The following is a 24,382-nucleotide window of genomic DNA, read 5'->3' as shown; positions in this document are numbered from 1 at the left end:
AGCACATCCAGGGAAAATTCGCGGTATTGTCCACTGTCGCTGGGGAAATGTTGTCTAATGGCAAGTACCGCACAGGCAGGTATTACTCTCCGAACGCGGTATCCGAGCCTCCCGTGAAGCCACCAAGTGAAGCAACGATAGGCCACCAGCCTGTACCACCTGAGAAAACGAAAGATGCAAACTGTATTAAAATGACAAAACTTTCTTATCACTGTCGATTCAGGTAAAAAATGTCATTCTGCTTTGAAAAAAATTCTATCTAGAAAATGCATGGAACCAATTTACATGCATTCAAATGATATGTAGATGTAATTTTATGTGTGGGAGACGACCATGACATAGTAGTGGCATCACTGACATCAAAACCAGAGTATACTTACTCGTTACTCGGATTACGCGGACGAACAGTGCCGCGAAGTTCGTGCATAAGCACCATCATCATCCTCAACACGGTCCGTGAGAGGCAGGCTTCCCTGAACTCTGGCAGCTCGGTGATGCATTGCGGACTTGGCTCGCCTTCCGAAATGTAGGCCAAGCACCCGGAATTTTCACGGCAGCAGCAGTTCTCCTCCTCAGTTGGCATTAGCTCGCACCGATTGCACGTGCACCAGGTGGAGACGCCGTCCATGCGACATGGTCCAGGCTCTTCATCCGTTGACTGGTCCTCCCAACTGCCGTCCGAATCCCCATCGTTTTCGCGTGCTTGCCTTTCCAGTGGTTCTTCCTCGGTGTACTCGGGCTCGTACATATACGGCATTATTGTAGCCATTGTGCGGTAAAGAAAGTAAAATAATTTACAGAGATGGTACAGGTGTTCACAAGACCAGAGCACAGAAACGAGTCACAGAATACTCAAAGTAACACAGAGAGAGTAACGGAATCGAAAATCTGCTGCTGTGTGTTGTGAAACGGTGTGTTTATACTTATAGAGGAAAGAGGCGTCCTGCCATTTCCATGGCGACACTTCATTAGCTGAGGCGCAGCGATTGTTGACACGAAACGTGCTTTGGCGTTGGGAAATGGGCGGTACGCGTCTGCTGATGTAAGGCTCAGGGGCGGGGGATTTGATTTAGTGCCGCAAAAGCAGGTGAGCCAGGGCGATGGGGGGAAATGATAGGATTATCAGAAAATGGCGACTGATTTCGAGTGCGTTAATGGACGAAAAGTCGGGTAAGTTTTCTACGATCTACCGAGTTATGCTTAAAAACACATGGCCGAACCGTAGGGACAATAAAAAAAAAGTCCCGGAACTATCCTTTAAGCCTTCTTGGGCTTCTTTAATTCCTTTATCCTGTTCTTTTGTCTTCCTTCTTGTATCAACATTCACCTGGGAACCATCCATTGAATCTAACTCAACAATCTCCTGTTCAGCTCCTGTTGTTAATGTTTGAGCGTTCACGATTTTCTTCAGGAATTGAACTTTTATTAAGATACGATCATCTTTTCCGTGTAAATTGTACATATGCAGTAAATGCAGTTGTAACCACGATTTCCAAAATGCACAGTCTTTATAGGAAGAGATCACACTCTACTACATTATGAATAGAAGGACGGATCGGATATTAGGCAGAAAGCGTAATTCAAACTACGATTCCCATAATTCCTAAGTGTCAGGTGACTAGATCACATGATAACATAGGGTCTAGTTGCTAGGTAACAGGTTGGCTTGGAGTGAGTAGGAAGGAGGAGAAACAGGCTCAGGAACGGCAGAGCACTTAACTCAGGTACATCAGAAACTTTTCTTACTGGGGTAACAACTCGAATAATGAACATACTGAGCACAGCGTTGACTTGATTATGTAACACGCTCAATATAACGCTAACAGACAGCATTTTGAATAGGTAGATACATTCACAGCGACCCGGTGACACGATAGGAAACAGCACAGAGGAAAGAAACGTACCCGGCTGCAAACAGTCACCTTTCCAGGTAAAAACGTGATGTTAACTTTAAAATGAAAATCACTCATACATGAAAATGCCATATAGTGCGCTAACTCGAACAATTGTTAATACACAGGGAGGAAACTTGAATTGACCATGACATACTTCCATATACCCTGAATGGGACTCTGTGTCAAGCCCAAACCGTGCCAAGATTCCATACTGAAAACTTGATTGGAAATGTGAAATTCGGAAGAGGCTTTTTAACCAATAAACGGAGAGTAGAGGAACATACAGGTACAACTCTGCATTATTTAGAGCTAAAAGACAACTTTTCATTGCCTCATCAAATCAATAAAACATATATTATATTATTCACAGATAACTATAAACGAATTGGGAAGTGAGAAAAGATGACGTTTCCATCATCTCACAATGGAATAGTTGCCACTGAAAAATCCTGAGGATATACTCACTATCAAAAAGGAGATGTTGTTCTCATTCCACATTGAAGTATCATTTTGAAATTGTTATGAATAATTGTTGAAATTAGTGACTACTGTACTCGTTAGCAGTAAGTCATTGCTCCTGAAGAAGATAGACAAATCTCTCGAAACGCGTTGAGCTCATTACTAACCCCCCTTTTTTAGAAATTTGTGTAGAAATTTATTTTAGAAACTGATTTTTTTAACAGTCTTGATTCCCTTGAATCTGTTAGAAATTTGTATCAATCCTCCTGAATTTTGTTGAATTTGTTGAAAGAAACTACTTTTGGTTATTTGTTAAATTACAATGGTTTGAGTGAGTTGAACTCAAAAGAAATAATATTATTTTGTACAATTTTGATAAACATCATTAGTAAAAAAAACTAATACCTTCAAGGTGAAAATTTGTTGATTGAACTTTACTTTCAATGTTTGTTTACGTTGATTGTGGCTAAATAACTTCTTGAAAGAGTGATATATCAAATATTTGAAATTACTGAAAATATTGAGATTTGTTTGGAAAATTTTCTTTCCACTCTTGAATGGTGTGCACGGGTGACGGGAGTTTCTATTACCAATAGGAACTACACATTTTTCGCATATTTCCATATCCCCATCCATCGACGACGGAGGCGTTTCTTCCGATTTGTGGTCCAGGGAAAGCACTATCAAGGCACTGCCGTTTGGCCTGAAGTCAGCACCGCAAGTGTTCACAAAATGTCAAGCCTCAGTGGTAGTGTTTCTTAGTCGCTCAGGCATTTACGTTGACCCTTACGTGGAAGGATTGGCTAGTGTGTGCTCCATCTCTGCCACTAGCAACCCAACACACAAAGGATACAATCTGATATCTAACATCCCTGGGGTTCTCAATCAACTTTCTGAAGTCCTGCTCACGCCTCAACACCTTCACATGTCTCGCTACTCCCTCGGATGAGACTGTCAACACAATACTGCTGAAGGACCAGCAGCTGTCAAGCTTGCCAATTGCATCAGTCCGTTCCCTAAAATCTCTAGTAGGAATGATGTCCTCATACATTCCCTTGATTCCCAACAGCCGGATCCAAATGAGACTGCTGCAAGAATTCCTAGACGCCCATTGGCAGCAAATATCAGGATCCTGGGAGGGCAAACTTCTTCTTACACCATCTTCCGCCAGGCTTTCTGATGGTGGAGTTATCACTGCAATCTCAAACATGTTAACCCTTTTCGCATTCCGATACACCAAGTCACTGTATGAAGTATGCCTCCCTGGAAGGATGGGGAGACCACCAGGACAGTGCCACGCAAAGGGCTACTCAAAGAAAAAGCCCTACACATCAACGGTTTTCTTCCCCACGTTTTTTCCAATGTCCAAGACTTTAGAAACTGCAAGGAATTCACATAACCCTCTGCATGACCACTTCGACCTCTCTTGCAACAATCTTCTCTTGCAGCATCAATGCCTCTTGGTACTTGTGGTTCTGATTCTCTTCAACATGCCTTCTTGGCCTTTTCCAAAGTTCTTATATTTTGCCTTCTTGGCATATTCACAGTTCATATATTTCACTTTCCCCTTATTTAACTTTCTTACTCATACGTCCGGTCCCCTTTCCTCCATACTGTATGGGCGTCCCTCGCTAGGGATGGGAGACAGTACCTTTTCCACCAGAAAAATCAACCTTCCCTTTAAATTTAGATGCACGCTAGGGTGCTACTCCTCAGTCCTCTTTTCCGCGTTGACGGGAAAGGACTGCTTTCACCAGTGCTCCTGGGTTAGGCCTCCCGCCTAGTAATTCCACGCGCTCTTCCCCAGAGAAGTACTTTTTGTCTTCTTTTTTTTCTGTCTTTATTTAGATACCACTGTCTGCTGACTCCTTGCTCCTCCCCGGCGCATGTCAACGTCAGCGGGCTCCAGCAGGTGTCCCAGCCTGCAAGGGGCTTTTCCCTATGTCCGATCCTCATGCTTTTTGCCTCCTCTGCCTCGGCCCCGACCACAGTTGGGAAGTTTGTACAACGTGTGACGCGCTCACACGACGCGCTGAGAAGAACAGGCTAGCTCAGTGGAGGGAGCTCATTCGGAATGTCGCCTCCAGAGGACTTTAAGGAATTCGTCAGGCACAAGTCCAGGCCCAAGGTAGGGGCACTGTTTCATTTGCACCCCGCAAGGGCGATGCCTTCTCCAGTAGGCGCCTGAGCAGGGGGAGACCACTCGGGTTCTAGCACCAGCGCAGGTACCGAGGCTGCTTCAGATACCGGCCTCGAGGCCGAGGGGTCGCAAGATCCTTCTGGTGATGTCGCTGAGGGACCGCAACGTTATATTACCTGGTTTCTGCCCGAGGGGTTATGCCCTAGTACCGGACCGGACTGATGTATGAGTGGGCGCCTGTATGCAGCACTACCGGCGACACAGCCTAGGGCAAACCGCTTACCAGGCCCCGTCCTGAGGTGTAGGGTAGGCCTCAACCTCCACCACCAAGAACCCAGGAAGAGGCCGGGCCCAGCGCGGCAAGCACCATGACTCAGGCACGTGGCATGCAGCCCGACAAAATGCCTGCCGGGCCAGACAAAATGGTGGCTCGTCCGACACCTTCCTCCTTTGGAAGTTAACAGGTGGTACTGGGCCCGTGGCCTACAGCATATCCTTTAGCGTCGCAGGGCAGATACACCCCACATACAGCAAGACAGATGTGCTCAGGTGTCAGCACCCCGGGGCCCTACACCCATGCCCACATCACCAAGCGCTCCACCGGCCTGTGAGGACGGGTTTTTAAAAAAATTCCTGACACTTATGAGTTCTCCACAGATGGACGTCATCCTCAAGGATGTGATCAGGGACATGCTCCCTCTGGTCTTGCCGCTAGCACCCACTGCCTTTCCAACCCTTGGTTCCAGCGCCTCCGATACAGCACCAGCTGCCCATGACAGTTTCCACTACACCGGTCCCCATGCCTCCAGTAGTCCCGGCAGCTCCGTATCAGCCGCCGGCTCCTGTCAGTACACCGCAGCCCCCGGCTCCCAGCATTCCTCCAGTTGCACCTGACCAACAGGACACATTGGTGGACATTGATGAGGAGGAGGACCCTGACACACCTTCGTCGGACAAGGCATTTCATGAGCGGCTTGGGGGCCTAGCCAAAAACTTGGGGCTTCCACAGCCCGAGGTTGAACAACCAGAGGCGGGGTCTTGGCGGAGGTCCTCACTCTACGCCCTACAGCTAGAACGGAATTCAAATGCAAAAGGACGTGGTGGCACTGGCCAAAAAAGGATTGCTTAAACCTCATTTGGCGTAGCCTACCAACAGGTGCCTCGACACCAAGTAATAGGCAGATAGAGGGGGATCCACTCTTGCTCTCGGCACACCCCCAGCCACAGTCCTTGGTGATTGCTGCGGCCTAAATCTGCTCCAAGCCGCATCAGCCTCAGCACTCCTGGTTAAGGATGAGAAGATCCTGCGAATGCTATACTTGCTGCCAAAGGCTCTGTTGGGAAATAGCTGACTTCTTTCCGGAACTTCCGGTACAGAGTCAGGCGCGGTTAAAGGCGGGGCTCATGGAAACCAAGATTGTAGCGCAGGACATAATAGAGTCCACAGTGTCTCACATTGACACCTCAGCCCGTGCCATCTGCATCGCTACGGACATGAGAAGTACGGCCTGGCTACGGGCTACCAAGTTCAACCCGGATGTCCAGGAGTGCATATTGGACCTTCCATTCGAAGGTCGGGATGTGTTCCATTCCACTACGGATGAGAAACTTGATAAGAACAGTTCCCAGACTGCCAAATCCTTATCCATCTTCACAAAGTCCACCCCTAAGGCCTACAGCCAGACGCATCAGCGTTCGGGCAAAGGTCGGTCCTTCGGAGGGTTCTGTGGCTTCGGAGCCAGCGTGGCCGCAAGCAGCACAAGGCGGCACATAAGGGCTTTTTTCAGCCCCTACCTCAGACGGAAAAAAGGCATGATACTCTCAACCGGATCCACGAGTCTCATGTGGGGGCAGGCTTGCCCTTCACTCTCAACGCTGGCGTGCAAGTTTTGCAGACCCCTGGATCCTGTCAGTTGTGTCCACGGGCTTCCGCCTACCGCTACCACCTCCTCCTCTCGCCTCTCCTACGCTCCCACAGATTGGGACAGCAACTCTGTTGGTGGAAATCTGCTCACTCGTAGAAAGCCAGCTAGTGGAGGAAGTCCCAGCCTTCCAGCGGGGTCTGGGCTTCTATTCACAGATTTTTGCCATACACATGAAGACTAAGGCGGGCCTGAGAGTTGTGTTGGACCTTCCCACCCTGAACGTTTCCCTTCCTCTTCAAAAGTTCAAGATGGTTACCCCAGTGCTTATTGCAGAGACATTGTGCATGGGAGACAGGATGCGTATTTACATGTTCCGATCTAGCAACCCCACTGGTCCTTCCTGTTGTTCAGGATCATGGGTTTCCATTTCCAATACAAGGTTCTACCCTTTGTCCTCAGTTCGGCTCCCAGGGTCTTTACAAGACTTATGAACTCGGTGGCAGCCCTCCTCAGGGCCCAAGGTCACCACGTCTACCCATAAATAGATGACTAGCTGGTCAGGGCAAGGTCTTCAGACGCAGTCCACCACACCGCCTCCGCCCTCATGAATACTCTACACGAGTTGGGATTTTCCATCAATCTCAAGAAGTCACAGCTGCAGCCTACGCAGAATCTAATGTTCCTGGGTCTCATCTGGGATACAAGCTCCGAGAGAGTTTTCCCCTCGGAGGACAAGATCACAGCCATCAAGAAGGCCACAGGGCATTTCCTCAGCAGAGCAGTGACCTTTGCCTGGTGGTACCAACACCTCCTGGGTATCATGGCGGTATGTCTCCTGGCAGTGCCGTACACGAGACTCAAAAGGAGGCAATGGAACAACATGAACACTTATGCCTTCCCTCCCACTCCCCTGGTGCACAAGGTAATTTGCAGGAGGTCGATCCATTGACCTGCACATTGGACGACGGCCTATCTTTCTCTGCACACCTTGCACACTCGGGGTACAGGTGGACACATGTCACACCTATCTGGAGGCAATCGGAGCCTACCGGAACTTGGAGGAGGAGGTTTTTTCATCCTCAAATCCGGTGGTAAAAAAAACACCCGGCAGGCCTCACCAGGCTCTACCCGCCTATCAAGAAGTCACACCCGGTGTGGGACCTCAATGTGGTCTTGGGCGCCCAGGCGCATAAACCATTTGAACCTATGCGATCCTCGACATCAGGCTAGTCACAATTAAGACGGCCCTGCTGGTGGACCTTACAATTGCACGCAGTGTCAGTGAAATCCAAGCTTTGGTGGCTTCAGAGCCTTATACTACTTTTCATAAGGACATGGTGGTGCTTAGAACTCGTCCTGCACTCTTACTTAAGGAGGTCTCCTCTTTTCACCAGAATGAGGAGATAGTGTTGTTAGAACTGATTTTCTATACTCTGGCCTGGTGGACAGATGTATAGAAGGCCAATCTATATTGTAACAGGGGCAACTCTGGGAAGCTGTAGCCAAACCAGTTTAAGGTAGCAGTGACAGGCTGTCTAGGCTAAGTTCTTCAGAGGGGTGAGAGTATAAAGGGTCCACAATGAGGTCACACAATGGGAGTCACAAATTTCTCTTAGACAGGATGTATAAAAATACAGTTATTTACTTAATGGCCAAAACACACTATAAGAAAATGAATACAAGCAGGTGGACTTATCAACCAATACCATCAAACTAAAATACATATATACAGTCACAGGTTCAAATGCACAATACAAATCAATATACTCCTGCAAAAGAATGAATAGGTAAGTATCATACACAAAAAGGTCCACAGAGATGATCCCTAGCTAAAATTGCCCAACCCTAAGTTGTCTGGGGCCTTGTGCCCTATTGTTCAGGATACAGTTGCACAGAATTTAGGATGCAGGAAAAAATGTAGGTAGGGTCTCTGGGGTCCAGTGACGGATTCTTAGAGTCAGGGTTCAATGCAGACAAGTGCCCAAAATTACCCCCAACAGCCAGAAGTCTTGCCAAGGCAAGTAATGTCAAAGCGAATAGTATAAGAAATAGGATTATTATAAGCCCATTGACCTATAATGGGAGTATAGGGATAGGTTAAAATCTCTGTAACTTACCCCCCTTTCTCTGAATCTTCCCAAGTCTTTGTGGAACAAAGGAAGGGTGTCTTGGCTTGCTTTTTTATTTTTATTATAATTTTTTTTAATTAGTGTTAGCTTCAAAAGAAGCTTTTTACCAGCTACAGTTCAAATTCAGCGTGAAAGAAAAAGAAAAAAAAATAAGTAAAAGAAAATTCTATAACACTAAAAAACATATGATACAATCATTTCAATCAATTGCTATAAAAAGATAAAAAGAAGAGGAGAGAAGTAAAGAAGAAGGAGGAAGATACAGGTAGAAAAAGGAGGGAAGGACAATGTTCAGCCAGAATTAGCAGCTCTTTCAGTCTTATTATGCAGAAATAAACTTTCTTTCTCACTTCTCTCCATCGAGTTTTTTAAAGATGATTGATACCATCTCTAACAGGGCAAAAGTTATAGATAGCCTTGAGCCCTGTAGCAATTGTAACCAAACGTCTTTCTTTTTTGAAGTTCGATTATTTACAAAAAATCTCCCCAGCAGATTACGTCGAATGTCCTTGATGCCCTGGCAACTCATAATGAGATGGCAAAGTGTTTCCATTGGGTGACTAGAGAGCCGACATTTATAGTCCCTCGTGCTTTTCTGTTTTCTCGCTTCAAGAATTTCTTTGGTCGGAAAGATATTGAAGCAAAGTCTTAGAAATTGCTGTCGCAACGCCGCCGAGGGAAACTTACTCAAATACAGCGGAGTTAAGCCACACTTGTTCAGAGGAACGCAATATTTGCCATAGAGTTTGGATGACTGCGCCAGCTCTGAGGTCTCGATCCAATCATACTCATACAGCTGTTTTTTCACAAGATCTGGTTTTTCAATGAGTAGTTTCACAGTAGAGTCTATTGAGTACAACAAACCCAAGCATTTGGTGCTCCATTCAACAAGTAAAGGCTCTTTTTCTAATTTCAGTGCTTGACCCAACAGCCCAAAACCGCTATCTGGTGGAGGCAGTAAGCATTTACGATAGAAAGAGTTTTCCAGCTGACATAAGTAATGAGAGAAGTCAGTCCAAACTCTTTTCTTATCACAGCCACAGGTATACAGTTAGGGAGGTCAAGTACAGCTCTCCAAAATAGGCCATCTAGGATTTGCCATATCTTCCAGCTCATCTGAAGAGAGCACTCAGCCCCATAGGTCCCAATAGGGACTACCTTCATGGCGTAAAAACGAGCAAGGGTGTCAGTGTAAATTTGCAATATCTGCGTTTGATCAGTCTTGCCTGGGCTGTCAGCATCTTCAATTTGCGCCTCAGCGCTATTTCTCTTGGGGCTTTACTGTAGCTTACATTGATCGGAATACCCAAATAGAGAAATTCTGATGTCTCTCGGATCTGGTCACCAATTATGTGCCAACCCTTGAACTTCATAGAGTTGCGTCTTGTCTTCCCCAAAATAAGCACCATTGATTTGGTGGCATTTACTCTTAGGTCATTGAAAGATAAAAAAAAGTGCTAGGGCATTCAATTGGCGCTGGAGCCCGATTGGAGTTTCATCCAGGAGAATGACATCATCTACATACAACATTCTATTCATTGGGGAGCCTGCAATACATGGGGGGAAGCATCTGATGCCTGTAAAGGCGTCACCCATATCGGAGATGTATAATTTAAAGATAGCTGGGGCTAGTCGACACCCTTGCTTAAGGCCCACTCCTGTTTTGATGGGGTTTGACAAGTCACCCTTTTGGTTCAGCTTGATTTGAATACTTGTATTGTTATGAAGGGCCTCCATAGCCTCGCGTGTGTTAGTAGGGCACCCCCAGTCTTTTAGCTTCTGCCAAAGTTTCTCTCGATTTACTGAATCAAAGGCTTGTGACAAGTCCACTGATTGCAGATATACGGTTTTACTGTTCTTTTTTGCCGTTCTCAGTTTCAGGTAGTTTATCAGAAAAATGTTTAATAATGTTCCAATTCCTTTTTCAAACCCTGCTTGCCAGCCATCCCGATGTTTGGAATCCCAGCTCTAGGCTGTAAGGTGATTCAGAATCAAGGCCGCGTAAGGTTTAGCAATAACATCCAAGAGGGCGATAGGTCTGTAATTTGTGGCCACAGACCTGTCAACCTTCTTGAAGATCGGTACAATAATAGATTTCGTCCAGGTAGCCGGAATACTCTGTTTTGTTTTCACCAGTAGAAAGAGTTGGTGTAAAAAAGTTGCCCATTCCTCTGGATATTATTTTAGTGTCAGATTTGTGAGACCATCAGGACCCGCAGCTCTGGAATTGCTGGACGATTTAATTAGGGCGAGGATATCTTCCCTTTCAGTTTCAGACTCCCAATTTGAGCATGAGTTTTCTACAGCCTTCGTGGCTTGCAAAGTGGGCTTCGAGAAGAGCTTGGAGAAATGGTCCATCCAGTCCTTCGCCGGAATAGGGTTGGAGATGAGACTCTGTTGTGGTCCGTCTAGCATGTTAAAGATTTGCCACATTTCACGCAAGTTTTTAGATGCAACCAATTCCAGCATATGTTCAGCATTTGATTGCAATAGAGATTGCCTATGCTGTTTTAACCAGTTGTTGTACGCGGTCCTCGTTTTCTTAACGTTCACAAGCAATGCCGAAGAAGGATTTCTCTTCAGTGCTCTTTGCATCTTTTTTAGATTTCTTTTTCTTGTAGCAACCTCATGGTTGAAAGTATATTTATGGCGGAAGCCCTTAGATCTTCCTGGGCCAGATTTTTCGCTAAAGTTGACCAAGGACAGCGTATAATCTATGTCTTACGGCCTGCCATTATCTCTTAGGTTTTTAGATAATGTTGATATATTTTTCCTCAATAATCTTACTCTGTTCCTTCCAGTCTGTACTTACAAGGCATCCCCATCTGGCGAGGACTTTGTGGTCCTGCCCAATTCAAGTGTTAGTTTCAACATATTGTGGTCACTCGTGGAGTTTCCATGATCGTCAAGGCCACTACTCTACAGTGATGGCTGTCGGAGGCAAGGAAATAGTCTAGAATGTGAGAATCCGGCCCTCTCTTCCAGGTTGGATTTGGTGGAATGTCCCCCGGTGTAATGCCATTTAGTAATGAGATATTTCTCAGATGGAACTCCTTCCTAAATGACAGGCCTCGCTTTTCAACTTCTTGTAAGTTACTCAAATAGTGATTTATGAGAGTGCCACAATTATTGAAGCAGTGAATATTTAAGTCCCCACATAAGATCACATTCAAGTTGAAGTAGTCAATCATAGCAGCGTCAACCTCCTCCATTAACTGGTCCATGAATTCTTGGCTGCAGGGTTGTTGCAGTTCCAATACAGGTTACACAGAAGGATCCGCCTCATAGAGTCCTCTTCACTGATTTGATATGCCAGTAGGTTGATCTGAATAAATGGTGAAATGTTCTTTGACCAGACTACTCGCAGGCCGCAGCTTTCGTTAATGGCGGTCAATAGGCCTGCCATTGGTCTGCCCTTCGGCCTTTTATTGCTGGGTTGATGAGAACAACGAAATCCTTGATGAAAGGTTGAACACACAGCCACGTCTCCTGAAGACAAATGACCTCAAGGTCTCCCAATCGAATACTTCCTTCTCCCAGTAGATGTTTAAAGCCACACGTATTCCAGCAGCCCAAGTGGATGTAGGATGGGGGTAGTTATTACCTGGGCTCTGGCGTTATGATCTTCTAGCCAGTGAGCTGGCCAGCCAGTCCCAGTTGTCCCCAGCACTGTCCCCCAAGGTCCCTCGTGGCACACCAGAAGTGTTCTTTGCTGCAATATGGTTGTTGATCGTGATTCTGAATTTGTCCTTATTTTTTTTACTCGGTCATTCATCACATCTAATTTGGTTTGTGTTCAAGGAACGGTCGCTATCCATATTGCCTGTCTTCCCGCTCCCCGAATCAGAATTGTAGCTGTTAGGATGATGAAGTTTAGTGGGCGCCTGATCATAGAGTTTGGTCTCATCTCTTCTTTTTAGGTTCGAGGTTGAACTGGTTTTTAGGGAAAACCCCATGTTTTTCAGTGGTTCAGAGTTTTGCAGTAGTAGAGTTTCCATATCCATGGAGGCAAGGTGTATTATGGCTTTATCATAATTCGATTAATCCGGAAAACTCTACTAGTGATAAATCCTTTGTGTTGAGCCCAGAGAGTGCATCGATGTCACGGAAGAGGCTCAAGATGTTAGCTCTATTTAGGACAAGATTGTCTTTAATACAAAGTATTCTGCGTAATTCCATGCAATAGGAATCTGAAGTAATCTCCTTTACAGTGCTGTTCTCACGTTGCCTGTTGTCCATGTTATAGTTCTTAATCAGCCCCTTTGATTGGTTAACTCTGGCCCTACTGTTTTGGTCATGCATCATAAATCTCCTGCCCACCAGACGCGGTGAATCCTCGCTGAGAGATCTATTCATATGGACTTTGGATGCAAATCTAGTTCTAAGTTGAGGTTTTGTAATCGAGGGCTGGGGCATTTTTTGTAGATCATCGCGGTCAGAATTGCTTGAAGGCCCACCATCAATGCCTTCAAAGTTGATCGCCTCCAGTAGGACGCTGGGTGAAGATGCCCAAGCATCGTTTGTTTTCAATGCCTTAAGGCGATCTTCCAAGGAGGTATCAATCTCAAGGACCTCGTCCCAATCTGTAGAATACACTGAGAGGTTCATCAGATTCTAAGGATATTTTTAGACTTAGTTGTGGAATTTGGGGCAAAAGAGGACTTTTTGATTTCGTGTATATCTTCATCCGATTCCATGCTCGTGAAAGAGTCTTCATTTTCTATCAATTGTTGGTGTATTTGTTTTGGATCTTGGTTGATGGCCTGTTTAAGCGCCACGTCCTTGAAGTTTTTTATTACAGCAGATGGACATGATTATTTGCTTTTCGCGGTTTTACTTGCAAAGTTCACATGTTTGGTTTGTTTCTTGGACTGAGTAGGTTTCTTTCCAGAATTGGAACTAATCTTTCCAGCAAAACTTTGTCCCATGTCACAATTTGTGAAGATGTCATATGTTTTAGGAAAAAGTGAAGACGCAGCTGCAGGAAACCCAGGTGCCATAGTAGATCCAAGTGGCAAGGGATTGGACGTAGCGAACCTGATCTCCTTTGGTTTTTTAGGATTTCTCCCGTCGGTGTTACTACATCCATTGTGTGTCAAGATTAGTCAGGCGAGTACAAAGGCAGCGAATATGGCAAGGGAAATGTGCACCCAGGAACTACGACTCAGGTATGCTAGAACCCAGGAGTGCAAATAGAGTGTGACATCAAAACCAATATATGAAAAGGGATGTGGGGTAAGCACCTGACCGCGAGGAAAGTCGGCAAGCGCCTTACCCACAATTGCTGTTACAGGTACTGACAGCGCTAAACCCACGTGGAGGGCAAGCAATGACAGGATCTGTGTACTAACACTCTTGATGGTATTACATAAGGGAACTTAAGAACTGTACTCACGAGGACGAGATAAACCTCTTGAATGTCAGCTAGCCCACGAATCCTGTTGAAGAAACTGGGACCCCGAAAGGCTAGAACAGCAATGGAAGGAAAACTAAATACCTAAGTGGGAATAGTGTTTACAAAATAGTGAGGAAAACATAAGCATTCACACAGGAGCTAGCTACTACCGCTCACCACACCTAATAATCAAAGGGAAAACAAATGCAGAAGTGCAGTGGAAAACATGGAATGGATCCTCTAGAAAGTAAGGATCAGGAGCAGGGAAAAACGAAATAACCTATGCAAACTTCTCCCTACCCCTCCAAGGAAAAGACAGGAAACTAAACTAAGAGGAAGGCTAAGGCAAATGGGTAACAGCAGCAAAGGACAGAGTCAAAGAAATGTAGAACACAGACAAACTGGGCTGCATCTAAAAGGGGAAAGCACTGAGAATTGCTGCCTGCAAACAGAGGAAGACAAAAAGGGAAATCAAGGGAGCAGAAATCAATTAGCGCATGAATCTGAAATTCAGGGCGGAGGAAACAAGAAAACAGGAACAAGGAAGTAGGTACAAAGGCAAGGAATCAGGAACCAGGGACTAGTCAAAAACAGGAACACTGCAAACGATGACCAGCGCTGGACTGAAGTAAGACTGAGGCTTTTAAAGCTGCTTAACGAGCACACGCCTCGGGTGTGCTGATTGCTGCACCTGCCGCCACAGCTGTTACCTATCCTCCACCCAACCTTGTGTTGCAAGGGTGGAGGTGGAGCAGTGGGCCAGGCATTCTGGGAAGCATAGTCATTTGGTTAAAGAAGCATGCTGGCTGCCAAAAACCTGGAATGGATCCGGAAGGGAAGTAGCTGGGAAAATAGGGATTTAGCGCTCCCAAATCATCACAGCACTGTAGCATAAAGTTCGGAGGAAAAGTCCAGTAGGGAATAAACCCCAAATCATGCCCCCAAATGGTGGGAACGGGAGCGAAGTGAGCGAGTCGTGACATTGTGTGTCTTAGGGGGAGGCTGCTTTGAGGTCCCCGGGATCTGATTGTCTTCAACTCCCACAAACTTCCATTCCCCTTGAAGAGGCATTAGGTCGTCTGGGTATGATTCTTTGCATGATCCATTGATGGGTAGTTTTAAAGGCTTCTTGGCTCCATCCAGAGGGGATGTGACAGTGCCACCTGTGTTGTCCATACCAGTAGTCGGTAAAGTTGGTGTAACACCCAAATTCAAAGCATTTAACCCAGTTTGTCAATGTAGTGTTTAAATCAACATCGAAAATGGGACCGTTCTGATTAGTGCTTGACAAGGATTGCCTCCTTTTTTCCTTGTCTCTAATTAGAGGTTCCAAGATAGTGTTCAGAAAGCTAGCAATGTGCTCCTCTTGCTTGTGTTTATTTTCGGATAAAGCCGATATGAATCCTTCCATTTTGGTATGGAGCATTGCGATCAGATTGGATTGATCTTTTAATTGGTCCGCAATGCTCTCATACAATTTCATAAAAGGACTCATGGTGACAGAGAATGCGCAATCATATTGGCATCTAAGAGTGCACTCGATGAAGACTTTTCCTCCACCTGAGCCGCAATCATGTCCAATAATAGATCTTAATCGGATATTGAGTCGTTGTTCCTTGGGTCGACCTCCACTGATGTAGAAAGCCTGCACCATTTCCTGGGGCAACTTGCCCCCAGTAAGGGCAGAGGATCTAAGGGCCAAGAGGACTTAGCTATAGTTGTGTTCTTCATTCTCCCACTGTGCTCAATTACATCTTCTTCACTGTTATTCGCTCTCTTTCCTGTCGAGAAGGGGAATTAAGCACCCCTGCGTTTTCCCTCAAAGGAGCTACTTCTTTCTCACAAGAGATCTCCAAACCTATGCTGCCCTGATTTTTCTCTGCGCAGTTTGTGGTTATGTGATGAATGATTGAGGTTTGCCTAGTTTTTCCAGGACAGCCCTCTTGGTTTTTCCGTGGGGGTGGCATCCCCACCTTTTTACTTAGGCAGTGAGTCTCGGCAGTAGGCAGCATGGTGGTTGGAGGTCTTGAGGAGGATTCACTCTGCGAGTAGCATAGGTTCCCAAAATTTGAGCCGAAGCTTAGGCAACTAGGTTTCCATGCCTGTCACCTTGGAGCCCCTCTATAAAGGTCTTATAAGCTTTGGGCTCTAAGGGTTTAGGTGGACCAGTGGATGAAGCCGTGTCGCAGGATAAAGCGGCCATAGGTAGATTGTCATCTTCATCTATGCTGTCGGCGGTCCCCTTATAAGGTTGAGTTGAGCCTGTGACAATGTCCTTATCAGTCGTTGGGCGATTGTCCTTAGTCTCCTGTGACTCTGTTGTAGTTGCCTCTAGGTCAGGTTCAACATAAACACAAGAATCATATAACTGGTTTTGTAGTGTTTCAGAACTTGCCCCTTTGCCAAGGGTGTTTTTTTCTGGCTCTTGTTCAATGTCAAGTTCCTCTCGGGATCCATGGTATTTTTGGCAGACTCTGTTTTCCGCCCCACTTCAACTAGAGCCTTTACCGGGTAATTTGTAGTAGGCTCTAGGTCGAGGCTAATGTCTATACCTCTGCCTGTGGTTTTGTCCAGACTGATTGGGCCTACAGCTGTCCTTGCACCAGTAATTTGATCAGTCAAGCAAAAGTCACAGCCACTTGGGCTTGGCTGGTGCTTGACTATAGTGTGTCAGTTACCAACTGCAGCTATAGGCTATGTAGAAAGCGCTGTGATCTTTCTTAGCTTCATTAACCTGTTCTTTTTTAGGCAGTGGACAGTCAAAAGCAAGAACAAGAACAACTTTATTTTAGGGCATAATGGAATAGCCTCTGTATAAGTGAGCAAGTGGGTGGAGGAAGCAAACTATGTGGCAGGGGAGTTCAAGGACATGTAATCCGCAGTCACTCCTCCTCAGACAACATGTGTGTCTGAGATCTGCCTCCCTTAACAATGATGCAGTATTAGTATTAGTACAATGAACTTTGTAGTACTGTGCTAAAATCAAAAATCAGAGTACCCGAGTTTCCCCTCAAAACTTCGGGTTTCAGAGTGTCAGAGTGTCAACACCCAGCAAGCGAGCAGTGGCTGCACAGCGCTAATGCAGCATCTAAAGCTGCGCCCCCTTACCGCGGTCCAGTTGTGGTCCTCGTTTGTTTGTCTCCACAGCCTCCCGCCCACTAGATGCGGCTCTCCTCTAGAGCTCAGTTACCAGGAGGGGTGGGGGGAGAGGGTCACAGCCATGACTGTGGTCGTGGTGCAGGCTCCCAGGCCACCGGGCACACCAAGCGCTAGAAGCGGGATGACGAACGTAGAATGCACAGGACACGGCAGTTTTCGGCAGTTTCGAGGAAGGGACCTGAAATGTACACAAGGAACGTACGCAGTGAACGCAGAACTCAAGCCGCACCTCTCAGCTTGCCAGCAACAGGGGCTGCCTCCGAATTCAGTTTAGAAAGGTGCTCTCTTACCCGCCGAAATCTGCGGTCCTTGATTTTCAGGGGTTGCAGGTTCGAGTGATTCTCTGGTTGGGATCTTTTGCTGGTGCAAGGACTCTCAGTGAAGAAATGCAAAAACCAACGATGCAGCACCCCTCTCAGGACTGGACTCGTGTTGGAAAAGCAGGTTTTGGACAGTGCACACCGCGTACAGCGATGCAACAGGACTCTGTAGCCGCGGTCGGACTTTCCAGTCCTTCTCGGGTCCCCTTGGTGCTAGGACGTCGCAATTACGCAGAGAGTGTTCTTGCAGTGGCAGCTGGGTGTGTCCCAAGTTTCAGTTGGAAACTCGGAATGGTGACAAAGTTAACCTGGTAGCCCTAAAACAAAGCTGGTCAGCCACAGGACGATTCCCGGACCCTTCAGAAGGCGGTTTTTGTGCTGGGCACCAAGTAGACGTGGGGAATGGATGGTCCCTCCACTCCTGGGGTCGTAGCACCTTCGTAGGCCTACTGAAGATCACAAGACAGACAGGGCTCCACCAGAGCTGCAGCAGAAGTCAGTTGGCAGGCCTCCTTCAGTCAGGTTTCATGTTTCTTTGGGAGTCTTCTCAGCTAGGCAGGATACTTGGCTCCTTCAGGTTCTTCCAGGATCTCTGAAAAATGCATGCAGGGGTCATCTTCTTATCCTAAAATCCAGGTAGGAGTCGAAACTCCCACTAGCCAATAGCAGAACTAGCCCACACACACACACCCCACAGTGGTCCAATCAGGACCTCTGGCAGGAACACTCATGCATACCACTCAGACACACAGAAACCAGGATGTGGATTATGGTCAGACGACCCAACCCACATCCTGCCTGTCAAACACACAAAGCCCTCCAGTAGCCCGCCAAAAGCTGCTGCTTTCCCGGGCACTGGAAGTCCTTATAAGGATCTTCTTGGACTCTGAGGCCAGGAAGAAAGCCAAACAACAAGATACAAAAAGCATGAGCAAAAAACCTTGTGGCCCGGCCGTGTTTGACCAGTAGCCACAGTCAGTAGCCAAACGCGGTAAACACGGTAAAGCTAAAATGAAATTCCCCAAAAAGTGGGGAAAAGTCCCTACTGCCACCAGCCCATCTTTTAAGCACATCTAGAGTAACCAAAAAATCCTTTGAGTGTTAGTCTAGGGCAAAACAAAAATGCGCCCATTGCACTGCAGTGTAAGCTGCTTTGTGCAATGTTAAAAAGTTACCACAAGTGATACAAGAGATACCACAAGTTGCAACATAGTAACACGACTAAGGGAAACACTGTTTCCCAGTACTGATAGGCTTAAGGACATATCAGTTTCCCCATAACATGTGAGCAAAGGCCAGTACAGTGAACCTTAAGGCTTCACTGTACTGCAAAAAGTACAGATTGAAAAATAAAAGCAAAAAGTTTGGGGGTTCCATAAAGATGGAAGGAATGGTGCAGAAAAGAGAATCTTTCCTAACAAGTGTTACCTATGTTCTTCGCAGACCCTAAGGACGACGCTCAGAGGGTTCTGCACTGTCTAGAGGTCAGGAGGGCTCTAACATTCTACCTGTTCAGAACCAAGTGCTTCCGCAAAGCAGATGCTCTCTTTGTCACTTACGGGGGGGGTGGTGGTTCAAAGCCTGGCTATCAGGCTTCCAAGGCCTCCATAGCAAGGTGGATGGTTACTGTGAAGGAGTTCCCCCCCTTTTCACCTGAGTTCGATCTTTGCTGGATTTCTTGGTCGATGCCTTCTTCCGGACGGATCAGGTCTTGAATAAGGCTGCACGAGTCTCTTCCGACTCCAGCGTGCGTTCAAAGTCCCGGGATGCAAAGATCCAGGAATCCGGGAAATATACAGAGTGTGCTACTCAGCACACGAGTCCAGGAATCAAGAAAGAAAGGAAGGAAAGGGACTAGGAATGGGGTTGGCTGGAAAAAAAGCAAGGAAAACAATACCGCAAGCTATGTAGCACACGTCTGGTCGCTACTTCGCAATAGCATTGAGACGCGCGGAGCCGTGGTCTATTAATAGAACACGCTACGTCCAACATGTAGAGCGAGGAAGGTGTTTCACAGTGGACGGCCATGTTGGGAGTACCAGGGAGTGTAAGCCCCCTTGAGACAAGGACCAGGAAGTCCAAAAGGGGCGTGTTCTGTAGGTCATGACAGCATGCCTCCTCCGAAGACCCATTCTTCCGGGTTTGCCCGGGTGAATAAGGTGAAATCTTCTGAACAGTCGAGGGGCCTTGAGATCAGAAAGTGGTTCCCAGGTTCTTTCACTAGGAGGATATCCTTTCCATTCAACCAGGTATTGAAGCTAACCCCGTTTTATACCTGGAGTCACATATTCGGGATACTTCATATTCCAATTGGTTGTCGGCCAGCAGAGGAGGAGGTCGGCAGGATTTCCGGGAGGATTGGGTGTAGGGTTTTAATAAAGATGTGCGAAATACTGGGTGAATTTTCTTCCAGGAGTCTGGTAGTCTGATCCGGTTTGAAACTGGATTGATAATTTCTTTGATGGGAAATGGACCATAGTACCGAGGGGCCAACTTGTTTGGCCGTAGATGTCGGGGTAGTTATTTCGAGGACAACCCGACTTGATCACCAATTGCATAAGAAGGGCCTGGTCTTCTTTTGGAATCTGCATACCTCTTAGTCTGTGTTCTGGCCTTCTCTAAGTTTTCTTTGGCCTCCTGGTGTACGTTGATGAGGGTTTCTATCCAGGAGTCGACAGTAGGTACTGGTGTAGGATGAGGTAGAACAAAGGGAAGAACCGATGGATGGAAACCTTGGCTACAATAAAAGGGGCTGGTCTTAAGTGCTGAATGATCGGAATTGTCGTAGGCGAATTCAGCCACGGGTAACAGGAGCGACCAGTCATCCTGAACCTTGGTGGCGAAACAACAAAGATACTACTCCAGGGTCTGATTAGCATGTTCTGCGCCCCCTTTGGTTTGGGGATGATAACCAGATGAGAGGGCGTGTTGGATTCTCAAAATGCGACAGAGATGTTTCCAGAATTGAGAGACGTATTGAGGTCCTCGTTCAGATATGATCTTGGAAGGAAGTCCATGCAAATGGAATATGTGTTCCAGGAAGATTCCAGCAAGTTTGGACGAGGATGGTAGCTTACACAGGGGTGTAAAATGAGCCATATGAGTGAACAAGTCTATGGTAACCATGATGGTCTTGTGTCCTCAGGTAGGTGGTAATTCCACAATGAAGTCTGTAGCAATGAATTCCAATGGCCTTGTTGGCAGTGTAGGTTGCAGTAGAAGACCCACCGGTCTCTTGTTATCATGTTTATTTTGACTACAGATAGTACAAGCTTTGATGTACCGCTGTGCGTTGGTCTTCATTCCAGGCCACCAAAACTTTCTTTGTATGAGGCGGAGGGGGTTGGTTATGCCACGATGTCCGGAGTGAAGGGTATCATGACAGAGGTTTATTATTCTTTGTTGTAAATTCTGTGTAGGAATAACCAGTGCATTGTCCTTGAATAAATATCCTTCCTTAACTCTTAGGTTCCATTGATTCTTCCTTGAAATATCCTTCCAGAGATCAGAGGATTGGGTTTGCACTCGAATTTCTTCCAGGAGATTGACTGCTTGGGCTACAAAGATCGTGTGGGGAAACATCTTAGGATAGGCCCTATCTTCAGTAGCTACATAGTCAGGACGTCGAGATAAGGCGTCAGCAATCAGGTTTTGTGATCCAGGAACATGTGTGATTTGGAACTGGTACTGGGCAAAGAAGTAGGCCCAACGCGCCTGACGACTGTTCCTACACTCCAATGACTGTATAATTTGAAGATTCCGATGGTCTGTGCAGACCTGAACTGGATATCTAGCACCCAGAAGTAGATGTCGCCATTCAGTGAAGGCTTGGCGGATGGCTAACAGTTCCTTTTTCAGGACGGAGTAATGTGTCTCACTGGGAAAGGTAAGCAATGGGGTGTTCCAGTTTATCCTCAAGTTCCTGCTTCAAGACCGCTCCTGTGGCGTAGTTAGAGGCATCCGTTTCCACTAGGAATGTTCGATTTATGTCGGGTTGGGCCAAGATGGGGGCTTGCGTGAACTCTGTCTTTAAACGTTGGAATGCCTTATCTTGCGGTGTAGACCAGATAAAGGGGGTGTCTTTCTTCAAGAGAGCAACGATCGGCTGAACGACCTTGGAAAAAGGTGGATATGAACTTCCAGTAGAAGTTGGCAAGCCCCAGGAAGGATTGAACTTGTTTCACGGACGTGGGATCGGGCCATGCCAGTATGGCCTTTACCTTTTGAAGGGTCCATACCAATTCCTTCTGGGCTAAGGATGAATCCTAGGTAGTGAACAGAATTAACGTGAAACAAGCATTTTTCGGGTTTGGCTAAAAGTTTGTGTTCACAGAGTCGTTGTAATACTGCCTTTACATGTTCTTCATGCTTTAGAGGATCCTTGGAAAAGATCAATATGTCGTCCAGATAGACAATGACGAAGAGAAATAATATGTCAGAAAACACCCTATCCATAAACCGTTGAAAAACTACGGGGGCATTAGCTAGTCCAAAGGGCATGACTATATATTCATCGTGACCAAAGGGTGTTCTAAAGGCTGTTTTCCATTCGTCTCCTTCCCGGACTCGGATCAAATGATAGGCACCCCGAAGATCCAACTTCGTGAATATTACGCCGCCTCTCACAGCTTCCAGGATATCCGAGATCAAGGGCAGTGGGTACCGATCTTTGAGGGTGCATTGATTTAAGCCACGATAGTCGAGACAAGGTCTGAGTTCCTTGGTGTCCTTCTTGGGAACAAAGGATAATGAAGCACCCGCTGGAGATTTTGAGAGTATTAGGGTGCCGTTTTCAAGGTTGGTATCCAGGTATTCTCTGAGGGCCTTTTTCTCAAGTTCGGAAAGGATGAACATTCTGCCGAAGGGAATCACTGCTGAGGTATCTGTATCTATGGCGCAGTCTTCAGGTCTGTGAGGGGATAAGGCCTGGACTATGGCAGTTGAGAATACATCAGCATATCCCTGATAGGCCTCTGGGATTTGTATGACATTGGAAACCATGAGTGGTGTTTGCTGGTCTCTTGGTGGTTCTTTAGGGGGTGTCAAGAAGGGATCCAGGTATAGACAGTGGGACATACAAAACTCTGAGCCTAGGAATAGTGATCCTGCTGTCCAATTGATATACGGATTGTGCTTGTCACGGCTAATCGCGTTGCCCACAGTGCGATGCCTGACTTCGACATGGCGGGTTGCACGGACATGCCTGATTCCAACATGGCGGACCTCGCGGACCGCTACAGTGTGTGTGGCGGTCTAGTCGTTGCGCCCCATCATGCTTTGCGATGTCTCCGGGACGGAATGCCGACGGCTTATCAACCTGCTCATCCCGAACGAGGACGCGTTGCTACTCTCCAAGGAGCTGGCGAACGCTACGTGAGTTCGTGTTAGGGAATCTCTTACTCCCTCTCTTCAGCCTTGCCTTTGTTAGCTTCTAATAATTACGACTGTGCTCCTTTTGATCTTTACAGACCTTTGTTTTTGATGTGTGTTTGTGGTTTAGGACGTCTCGGTGCCTTTCAGTCTCGTGAGTTCTGAGCTACTAATCGTTGAAGAAGTTGTTTCCTGCCACCGTCTCCTACCGGCTTGGTTCCCTAGTGGTAGGCACTTGTTTAGTTTGGAGCATTAAGAGGGGTTTTGGTCTCTTCACCTGTGGATTCTTCGTTTAGTTTTTGTTTATAACTCAGATCCACCACCTTTTGACTTCATTCCTTCTGGACATCTGTTACCTCTAAATATTGAGAGGGTTTCTGGTCATTCTCGGTAAGATTGCCTTCAGGTCTTATCCTTGATTACAGGTGGCTCCGAGTTTTCCTTTCGTTTGTATGTTTACCATCCTTGTGCCTTGCTCTGCTTTGTCTAGCGTGCCCAGTCTCTTGTTCCATCCCTGGTCATCTACTATTCACATTTCAAGGCCGTGTTACCAACGGATCCTTTGGTAAGATTCCTGCTTCAGGGGTAATCTATCTAATGTCTAGGCAACTTTAAGACTAATCATTCTGTCTCTCTATCTTTCATCAGCCGGCCTGGCATTGTTGCTCTGGCCCCGATCTTCTAAAGACACGACCAGTCATCTCCGAAACTCCCGGGATAGCTTCACCTACATCCACGGGACTTCTCAAGGAGTCTACGTTCTCTAGCAGCTCCACAGGGTTTTATTCCCCAAGAGGGTTTCCCTGGGAACCTTCCTCTGCCCTGGCCTTTGTGCCGGTTCACTGGGAGTTTCTCGGGGGGAATTCTATTTTTCATCGAACCTCATCATCCCTTGTTCCATTTCCCAGGTGAGAGACCTTTTTGTTTCTATGTAATCCTCACACGGGCTCTCTCTGAATGAGATTCAGTAAAGTTTTGTTTATAGTCATAACAGTTAGCAACGCCTGAAATAAGAAGTGACACTGTTTTCACTTGCCCCTGGTGAGGAATACATTTTGACTATAAGTCTAGGATGGATCCACAGCAGCAGCAGATTCAACAATTGATTGCTGCAGTGCAATCCCTGACTAACGAAGTTCAGCAATTGCAACAAGACAACACCTCCTTGAGACAGCAGCAGCAGCATGCGTCTCAACAGATTGCACAACAAGCTAATATATCTCGCATCCCCCATTGTTCCGAGGTTCCTCCCGGACCTCTTCCGGGTGGGCAATTCGATGGAAACCCGCATAGGGTGAAGGAGTTCCTTGAGGCATGTGCGGTGCAATTCGCATTTAAAGAACATTTCTTTCATACGGACCGGGATCGGGTTGGCTACATGGTATCTCAGATGGTAGGACCCGCATTGGCTTGGGTTACTCCTTTAGTTACAAATAATAACCCGTTATTGGACTCCTACACTGCCTTCTGCAATAGCGTTCGTACTATGTTTGGGCGGCAGGAGATCAGGGTTGCTTCACAAGAACATCTATTGGATCTCAAGCAGGGCAATCTGGACATACTGGCGTATATCACAAAATTTAAACAAATGGCCAGTGAGACCACATGGTCGGACGATGCGCAGGTCACATTATTTAGGAGGGGTTTATC

At 46.5% G+C, this 24,382-nt stretch overlaps 1 protein-coding gene across 9 annotated transcripts in view; it reads left to right on the top strand.

The window, feature by feature from the left end:
- TSPOAP1 (TSPO associated protein 1) overlaps positions 1-24,382 on the top strand; it is a 3,887,333-nt gene that overhangs the window by 3,248,078 nt on the left and 614,873 nt on the right. The gene's annotated exons all lie outside the window — the stretch shown is intronic.

The sequence above is a fragment of the Ambystoma mexicanum genome, chromosome 9 (assembly GCF_040938575.1).
Source record: "Ambystoma mexicanum isolate Mex_15411 chromosome 9, UKY_AmexF1_1, whole genome shotgun sequence".
Classification (NCBI taxonomy): Eukaryota; Metazoa; Chordata; class Amphibia; order Caudata; family Ambystomatidae; genus Ambystoma; species Ambystoma mexicanum.
Note: the sequence above shows the minus strand (reverse complement) of the source record. Positions and strands in the feature narration are given on the sequence as shown.